Source organism: Ascidiella aspersa, chromosome 5, assembly GCF_963924565.1.
Source record: "Ascidiella aspersa chromosome 5, kaAscAspe10.2, whole genome shotgun sequence".
Taxonomy (NCBI): domain Eukaryota; kingdom Metazoa; phylum Chordata; class Ascidiacea; order Phlebobranchia; family Ascidiidae; genus Ascidiella; species Ascidiella aspersa.
This window is the reverse complement of record NC_139451.1, coordinates 15,333,245-15,343,629: the sequence shown is the minus strand read 5'-3', so window position 1 is coordinate 15,343,629 and position 10,385 is coordinate 15,333,245. Positions and strand designations below refer to the sequence as shown.

General features: G+C 32.9%; 1 pseudogene; it reads right to left on the bottom strand.

Moving 5' to 3' along the window:
* Window positions 1–6,200: 6,200 nt before the first annotated feature.
* Window positions 6,201–9,925, bottom strand: LOC146145077 (uncharacterized; annotated as a pseudogene).
* Window positions 9,926–10,385: the final 460 nt, after the last annotated feature.

The following is a 10,385-nucleotide window of genomic DNA, read 5'->3' as shown; positions in this document are numbered from 1 at the left end:
ACTAAAAAGCCAGTATCCCATGTTCCCAATACATAGCAACAGTCATCAAAAGTATATTTACGAGTTGACTTGTTTTTGTATTTTCTCAGGATAATTTAAACAAGACAGATGGGTAGATGCAACAGGTAATTTTTTTATTAACCATGAATTTAAAAAAAATTAACAAACCTAATACAATTGATAGAACTGAACTTACACCAGATATAAAGGATAAATTGATTGATTGCTGGAAACATGGAATGAGAACAGCAGATTCTCCTATTGTCCATGAAGCTGCTGCTACCACTGGACTTTCACATAAAAAAATTAAAGTATATTTTCTAACTAATCCCATTGCTTGTCTAAATTGTACTTATGTAACATATATATCCTTAGACATGGATAAACAATTACCGAAGAGGTTTTAAAAACGGAAGGAATAGCACAACAGCAACAAAGCTTCTTCGTGGAACAAATGGATACAACTTGTATTGTTCTAGCTTGGACCACATTGGTAACTAAGAAATCTCTATTTTTTGAAAATCTATATTTTTTATTAGCAATTCAATCCAATAAACCAGATGCTATCTTTCTCAAGATTTTTCACAGTTTGGGGTAATGTGGAGTAAATTGAGTCCAGAAGAAAAAAATGATTGGAATGAAAGGGCTAAATTTACGAAAAAGGACACAGGGTCACAAGTTAGAAGACGGAAAAAAAACAACTTTACAGCTCTGAAACGGATTGTAAGCATTAAAAGTTCCTAAATCCATATTACATAACTAAAAAATCAAATGTTGGTATTAAATAATATTTTTTCCTATGTTTATCTTTTATGGTATATATATTTCAGACAGAAGATTTTCAACAAATGGGGATTCCGTTTGGAGGGCTGATTATTTTTGAAGGTTGTGCTGAGGTGTTTGGTGACGATTTAAGTAAAGCATATTTATTAGGGAATCCTAAATTCTTATCAAACTTTGCCCAACACCATTCGCAGCAAGAAGGTAACATATTTTGAATAACACTGATGTATTGAACAATATTATTGTAATTTATAGGACAAATTTATAGTGCAGAATAATAATTTTTTAATATTACTTTCTGCCTTTTTATTTTACTTTTGGCATGATTTGAACAGAAACTACATTGAAACTCGGTGTAAAGTAATTGGAGCTGTGATGCAGTTCAAGGGATTTGCAAATAAATATTTAAGCCCAAAATAGCCAAATGAAATAAAGTGAAGCAAGTAAAACCTTCTAGATATTATTTACATATTTTATTTTTTTTAAATGCTTGTTTTTTCATTTTACATCTGTCTTTATGTGGCAACTTTTTATGTTTTTAAACTATACATTGTAATCTTTTAAAAACTAGCAAGCTGTAAAATTTAAACTTGTGGAAATCTGGTAATTACAAGTTATGTTGCTTAAATCAGGGGTTCTCAACCTTTTTGCTGCTTGTACCACTTTGTCGAAAACTATGATTTTATTATTTTAGATTTATATTACTTAATTACATTGCTTATAACTATCCGTTAAACTGATACTTCACACTAAAAATGCAAACATTATAAAAAAAGAATTAAATGACAGGTATTTTTATTGTTGTGAGACAATATTGTTTCTTACTAAATAACAATAATTATTTGCAGATAATTTGTTTTCAAAGCAATGACCGTACCCAGGTTAGGAACCTCCTGGCTTAAATCATTGTGAAGGTCCATGTCAAATACTTCAAAAATAACCCGTTTATATTTTTTTAAAGAAAAAACAGTTCACAGTGACAATGTTTTATCACTTCGGAGCGAGGTTCGAACAATTTTTAACTCAAAGTACTGTAAGTGTTTGCTTCTTTGATTTTGAATTTTTTAGCCATAAAAAGAAAAAGTTATTTATGCAAATCTTTATTTTAGCTGAAGCTGTTGGCTCTACCTTAAAAATGCCCTATGGCAAAAAGAACACTTTTCAAGTTTTAGGATTGCCATTTAAGTTTAAAAATCCCTCAAATTACGGACAAAATCAATGCAAGCAAATAATTGATTGTCAACATGATATTATGGTAATTATCAACAATCAGTAAGTACAAATAAGGGTTCTCCTGACTTCCGCTCAATTTAATGATTACCCTGTATTATGGCAACTGAATTTATAGTTATTGCCATATTTTACTAAGAAAATATATATATATTTTTTTTTTTTTTTTGAACCAAAACAACTATATATTTTTTGAACACAAACAACTCTGTGTATTAATGCATTCTTTAAATCGCGCAGTGTAAAGTAAGTAACAAAATTGTATTTTAATGATTTAATATATGGTTTGGATTACGATGCTTGGCGTGTGCAAAGTTTGTATGTAATGGAAGATGTTTATAATGTAATGTGTAACGAACAAAATGTTAAAGTTTTTAATACATATTAAAAAAACTGAATTATTACGAAAACCATGAAAAAATCGGTTATTAGTATCGTTTAAAAAAGTGATAAAATGTCGATTACGAGATAAAAGGCAATGTAAATACAGTAATGTTTTAACCTCTATAATTTGCGTGAAATAATTTACAATTTTTTATAGGCAGAATATATCTCAGACAGCGTCTGTGGAAACCACGGTCGAAGTTATTGACATGGTTGAAGTCGATGACCAACAGCATTCAAGTTCGATTGGCCATATCGACCGAAGTGAAACAGACGATCAAGAAAAATGGGAAAGAGCTCTACGAGTTCTGATCGACGAATAAAATTTGTGCACTTTGTTTTATTTTTATTCATTTATTTTCTTCTGTTCACATTTTCTACATTTGACGATAATATAAATATATAAAACATGTATTATGTATGTTTTTATTTCATAGGTATTCTTTGTAGAAATTTGCAAGTTTACATGGGCCTGTTTAATCGTTTTTATTAATCAAGAATAGGTTGAATAGGTTTGCAACCCTAAGAAATTGCCACTCGCCTTCGGTGTGGATACGTGTTAATAAAAAACACCATAAAGCTAAGAAAATGTACGTTGAGTGGTAGTGTTTTCCCTGGCAAAAGTTGTTCGTGATTCCGGTAATTGTGGGATACATTTATCAAACTTGTCATTTGCCAAAAACACCTCGTCATATCACCGATTTAATTTTACGTATTTATTATAAGACCAGGTCATTGATCGGCAAACTGTAGGCCGCGAGCTACTTTTGAACAAATTACTGTTATCATATATTTGTGGGCCGCGTGATAGCTGTAGATTCATTGCACTGTATTTTAAAAGTTGGTGTGGCTAAGAATTCTATTTTCTCAGCGCGGTCCAGGCCCGCGTGCCAAATGTGGCCCTGAGAGTGCCTGTTAAACTATATTTTTTTGCCATCTGTAGCGTCATAAGTAATAATTAGTGGATAATTTGGAATTTATCGTATTGCATATTTTTACCTCGTTTGTTTTCACATAAAACCTGTCTTTTATCGCTATGACGTAATGGAAATTTACCGTTATTTTGCCGCTCGTAAGAACTTGCTAACCAAAACATTCCCAGCAAATGCGCCGTTATGTGATGACACACATTTTCGCTGCCCTAAACAAGGTTTTTCGTGCTATGACACGTAACCTGTTTCCGTCCTGCGAAGTGTAAATATATTTATGTGTCGGCGTTTCGATAATATACCAGTTGGTCGCCAGTTAAATACAGAAAGGTTGTGTTGCTTGCCGGCCTGGCCGGCTTGCCCATACCAGCCATCAAAAACTGTGTGGATTTGTAATCAGACTACAGCAAATACCTTGAAGTAATAGTGAGGTTGATTGGTCTAGGCAAATTAGTTTAATGAGACTTGTAATCAACACACTGCTTCACATCTTTATTACGTTAACTCAAAAATGTTCGCGCTTTGCGAGTATACTCTTCGTTTTATAGTATGTGTAACAATACATTATTTTTACGTTTAATGGATAACAACAAATTACGTATTCGATCAATTATGACTTTTAAAATGTTTTTCTTTTATATAAAAGTTTCATGACAAGTTCCAAAATTTATATTTAGTGGTCGTAGTATTATGTGTATGTATAGTAGAGCTAAAATGAACATCTTAGTTGCACGTCAGATCCACTTGAAATATTCAAGAAGCATCCCAATTACCACGTAGCCTGCTTGTTGCTGATTTTAATGTTGGTGAATAATTAGGTTACTATAGTCTGTGTGGTTGAAACATTTCTATTTATTTATTTTTATGGACTGTTTTTTTGCTTGGTTTGCAACGAGGGAAAAATGTGCTTCAAGATCTAAGAAAATATAACTATCCTACTAAGGGTGTCCGATAATTACCATTTTAATTCGATACGGATATCCGATATAATAAACAAAAAGTGTCGCTATCTAAACCCGATTGAATTCATTAATTCACTCACGAAAAGCATTTAACCTCGACAAACCTGGCAATCTCGCGAGCAAATATGATTTTACAAACGTGTTCGTCTTTTTGACTTTTGCCCGATTGAATTCATTAATTCACTCACGAAAAGCATTTAACCTCGACAAACCTGGCAATCTCGCGAGCAGACACGATTTTCCAAACGTGTGCATCTTTTTGACTTTTGCCCGATTGAATTCATTAATTCACTCACGAAATGCATTTAACCTCGACAAACCTGGCAATCTCGCGAGAAGACACGATTTTACAAACGTGTGCATCTTTTTGACTTTTGTCCGATTGAATTCATTAATTCACTCACGAAATGCATTTAACTTCGACAAACCTGGCAATCTCGCGAGCAGATACGATTTTCCAAACGTGTGCATCTTTTTGACTTTTGCCCGATTGAATTCATTAATTCACTCACGAAATGCATTTAACCTCGACAAACCTGGCAATCTCGCGAGAAGACACGATTTTACAAACGTGTGCATCTTTTTGACTTTTGTCCGATTGAATTCATTAATTCACTCACGAAAAGCATTTAACCTCGACAAACCTGGCAATCTCGCGAGCAGACACGATTTTCCAAACGTGTGCATCTTTTTGACTTTTGTCCGATTGAATTCATTAATTCACTCACGAAATGCATTTAACTTCGACAAACCTGGCAATCTCGCGAGCAGACACGATTTTCCAAACGTGTGCATCTTTTTGACTTTTGTCCGATTGAATTCATTAATTCACTCACGAAATGCATTTAACCTCGACAAACCTGGTAATCTCGCGAGCAGACATGATTTTACAAACGTGTTCGTCTTTTTGACTTTTGCCCGATTGAATTCATTAATTCACTCACGAAATGCATTTAACCTTGACAAACCTGGCAATCTCGCGAGAAGACACCATTTTACAAACGTGTGCATCTTTTTGACTTTTGTCCGATTGAATTCATTAATTCACTCACGAAATGCATTTAACTTCGACAAACCTAGCAATCTCGCGAGCAGACACGATTTTCCAAACGTGTGCATCTTTTTGACTTTTGTCCGATTGAATTCATTAATTCACTCACGAAATGCATTTAACCTCGACAAACCTGGCAATCTCGCGAGCAGACATGATTTTACAAACGTGTTCGTCTTTTTGACTTTTGCCCGATTGAATTCATTAATTCACTCACGAAATGCATTTAACCTTGACATGATTTTCCACGAAATGCATTTAACCTTGACAAACCTGGCAATCTCGCGAGCAAATATGATTTTCCAAACGTGTTCGTCTTTTTGACTTTTGCCCGATTGAATTCATTAATTCACTCACGAAATGCATTTAACCTTGACAAACCTTAGTATGAATATATTTTAACTCACAAAATACCACTCAAAAAGCCTTTCAAAGGCACAGGTTTAACCAAAAAAGGAAAATTTACTCTTTGAAAAGCCCATTTTAGACTTATGACTCAAACATGATGTCATAAAACATTTCATTTTAAACTTAAACCACCTGTTGTTTTGTAGTCAACCCGTGCGCTAATATGCAAGTGAAACTTGGCATAATCAAATTATAAACCCATTTATATGGGTTAAACTAGCCACACTTTTATCTTAAAAGGTTAAATAACAGTATTTATGTTTCAGAGCACGTGCTCGCCAAACCCTGGTTAAGAACCACTGCCGTATTACCGGCTGACAAGAATCAACCGAATAAATACAACGAAGAAGTTGAATAGCATTGCTCTTATATTATTCGCGGGGAATCGCTTGGTTAGATTCCATTGACAAGACATTTATCATGTGAAAAAAAACATTTTTCAAGCAATACAAATTAACAAGTTTGGTCGAGAGACGGCTCATCATCCGTATCTTCGCATTCCTCTCCTTCAACATCTTCATCCATCGCTTCTTCTGCTTCATTTTCCAAATCCACAAATTCCCCCACATTTTCAGATTGCAATTCCATTCCGATGTCATCACAGAGGGGTGTGTATATGGAAACCTTAACAAATTGTTCGAAATCTCTATTTAAAGCTTTCAGACGAAGTTCGAGTTGAAGCTGATGGGTAAGTAGTTGCGCCCTTGCATGTTTGGAGAATTCAGACTGCCATTTATTTAAAATATTGATTTGTTGCTGATAAAACACCATAGTGCTCATCATTTCTTCTTTTGTAAATAAAATTTCTTCTTTGGCGCGTAAAGACAGGTTGTAGGCATTCGTTACAACTTGTAGGGAGGTGGCTGATTTTAGGTCATCAGCAACAGAAGATGTGTATTTTCCGATTACCATTTCTTGCCAAGTAATTTTGCTCGGAAGATTTGCACAGCCATCAATATTATGCCAAATATTATAACGTGAAATCATCTTTTTAATTGATTTACTCATTCTGTTTTGGTTGGCAAAGATGCGCTTTGCCACAGTTTGTCCCGCTAAATAATCACAATATTGAGATTTAATTGTTTGAATTGCCTAACATATTTTTATATTGTTAAGCACAAAATGATACCACTTTTTAACTTTTGTACGTTTAAAAGTGTGATCGTAATGTGAGCAACTTACCTGGGTATTTTTTGATGAGTGTAGAACAAAATAATCGTTCAAAGTTGGCTTTTTGTATTTTAAATAAAATAGCCTTTCTAAATTTATGAACGCCACTTTGTAAATAGTTTTGAAGTTTAATGTCTGTCCATCTCGAAGAGATCCCCTGCTTCTTTTCAATTTGCGATATTTTCTTTTCTTGTCTAAATAAAATGGTAGATTATACATAGAAGAACAAGTGATCCTACATCGCTAATAATTTTTTACCTTGCAACCTCCCCAAATTGATCTGCCACATTTTCATTTGAATTTTCCTCCATGGTGATTAAAGTTTTTCTGTACCATATTATTTATATAACATAAACGCATAAGAAGCAGACACATATTACACATAAATACAGCATATAATATAAAGTGAATATGGAACAACCTCTGCTGGTGAAGTGTATAGAGTTTCATACAATACTCTTCTTCCCAAGAATATTTTTCGACAGCTATTTGTTCATGTTCCTGAGTCAGTTGATCATTCATGATGTCACCTACAAAAGTAAAGTGATATGTTGATATTAAATAACCAATATTTACGTTTAAACTTATTTACTTGAAATGAAATGCAATGGTTTTAATGTTTCCATTGAATCATTTAGAACAGCAATAGCTCTGATCATCCTTTGCTTTAAAACGTTTCCTAAAAACAGTCAGTGAAACAGTTGCAGCACTATCACAGTCATTTGCTAATAAAAGGCTCTACCTATTTTCTGTTTTATTCACTGAGTATAATGTAGCAAGGAGTCTGTTAAAAAATCTGTCCTATGCTCTGGTTTCATTTCTTTTGTGATCTTATTGCAGTTGCGCAAATAAGACCACAGACGTTCAACTGTCTCCCCTTCGGTGAGTCCAAAACCAACCTTTCGACGAGGGCTGAATTTCATCTTGAAAAAAAAATTAACGTTTTACTGTATGTAGAGATGGTCAAGTGATTTTTTCTAACCTGACAAGCAAAGTTATGGCCATAGCCATGGAAAACAGGAACAGCATAAGCCACTTGTGAAAGCAAAACAGAATCATTTTTTATCTAAAACAGGGAAAACATTTAAAACAAAATAACTCTAATACAAATATATTTTTCATACTTTCAACTAGTGTTTTTAAACTTGATTAGAGTAAACAAAAATGCAAACCATTTTGAATATCACCTTTCGTTGCTTTAGTTAAAACATAAAAATAGAAAATATTGGGTTTAGGTACAAAGTTGTAAATATATCATACCATTAGATGTTTTTTCAGCCTGCAAGCTATGTCATAAAATATTTTCAATTTGCTTGTATTTCTTGATTGTAAAAGATGTTTAATAAGCCAAACAGGATAGCCCAACCTTTACACACAAATACTACATTATGTACATTGTATATGCAAAACATATGCCATTTAATACATATTTTGTCACCTTAAATACAAACTTAAAAAATAAATAAATAAATAAAACAATACAACTATAAGATGAAAAAAGTCAACATACTACAACAATATGAAATAAACACCCTTACTTTTCACTATGTTTTAAATCCAAAAAGATTTTTGGGATTTCATGCTTGCAACAAGATCCAAAAACCCCTTTTATGTCTAATTTTTTGTTTTTTCCCTTTGAACGGATAGTTGATCCAGCTTGAAAGTTGCTGCAATCCTTTACAAAAATATTAAAAGTTAATGATAGATGTTTTAACAGTGTTATACTATCAAGAAAAACAGTGTTATACTATCAAGACACATCAACTAACTTCTCCAATTTTAGGATCATCATAATTAGCAACAAACTCATCCACGTTTTGTTGATCAGCAAAAAATAGATTTTTATGGTGAGGTTCAATGCTTTGAGGCCCAGCAGCAACTCGTCTGACCAAACCAAAATTACCATCCAGACAAAACATTTTGTCACCAGGAATCTGTGTGATAAAACAAGTTGACTACCAATTACCATTACCTCACATTTAGAATTATAAGAACTTCAACCTACCCCTTCACATGAAGGACAACAAGAACCATCATCAATTCCAGGAACTTTCAAATGGCTCAAGTGACTTAGTTGATAAACATGGTGCCTATATGATTCCATGACTTCATTGAGGAGGATTTTTGACAATTTCTTTATCTAATTTTTTTATGTAATCAAACAATTAAAAAATTAAACTGCATTTGTGAAAAAATTCTGAAATATGATTTCCCACCTTAGGATAGTAACCAGGAATTTTCATATATCTATTATTTAGGGCATTACAAAAACCCTCAGTAGAAATTTGTTTTTCCATAGATAGCACACGTAAAATTTCCAAAAAATCTGTGGAAACAGCTACTTTTGGAGCGGCAACAGAGCATGGCCAAAAGTTGTGCCGGAGCAGTGTTTCAGCGTCTGATTCGCATTGACAAAACTCAATGCATAAATCATGCTGAAATCCTGGAAATAGTTTGTATACAGTTAGTTGTATTTTAAAAATTATTAGTTTAATAAAAAGACACATAGAATGCATTAACATGTGTGTTGCCAGACCTATAACAAAGAGAATGTTTGGGAACATATTCACACATGATAGATGATTTTGAGTTTTAAAACCTTTTTTAACATCTTTAAAATGTGTTACCATATGTTTTCGTTGGTTTATTTCAAGGAGTTAACTGTAATATTTAATCATGGTAGGTTAACCAGTTTAATACAGGCTGTATAAAACAAAAGTATTATTTAAATGAGGTAAAGCCTCTCTATAAATTTGGATTATACTTTCTCAGTCTAGATAATTCAACAACAAAATGCGGTTTGACTTAAATTGCACTAAACAGTAGCATATTAACTCTAATATATTGTCTCATTGCTGTCTTATATTTAGGGAGACTGCTATAAAATATATATTTCAGCCTATAGGTGAAACAGACTATATTGTTATACCTTTTCCATCAATAACTGTCAGGGTGCGATCATGAAAACTGCATTCATGAACATCAACTCTTTTCAGCACTTTTTGCATCAACTGTAACTTTACAAAGATGGTTTCCTGATAAATGTAGGACTGTTGTTAGAGATAGATAGAGATCAGGTAAAATAAATAGTTAATAAAACAATGCTTGTATAGTTTTCAAAATAATATACTTAAATTGTTTACCCGAAAACAATTTGATTAGGTAACTATTTGTACTTTGATTACTTGCATAAGTCTTGTCAGATGGGACCACTTTCTTTATGTTTTCTATTTACCTATTTGGGTTGGGATTAGAGGACGCAAAACATTTTATTATCGAACCACCTTAAACTTATTCCAGGGCCTTGATCAGTTTGGTAACCTGATCCAGCACAGTGATTTCTACTTAAAAAGGTTGATTTATCAAAAACAGTTGGTTAACAACACAAGGTATTAAACCCTTTTTATCGCTATAGCAATTCTTTTAAGTATACTTATAAGTAATAACCTCCTTAATGTTAGATAACAA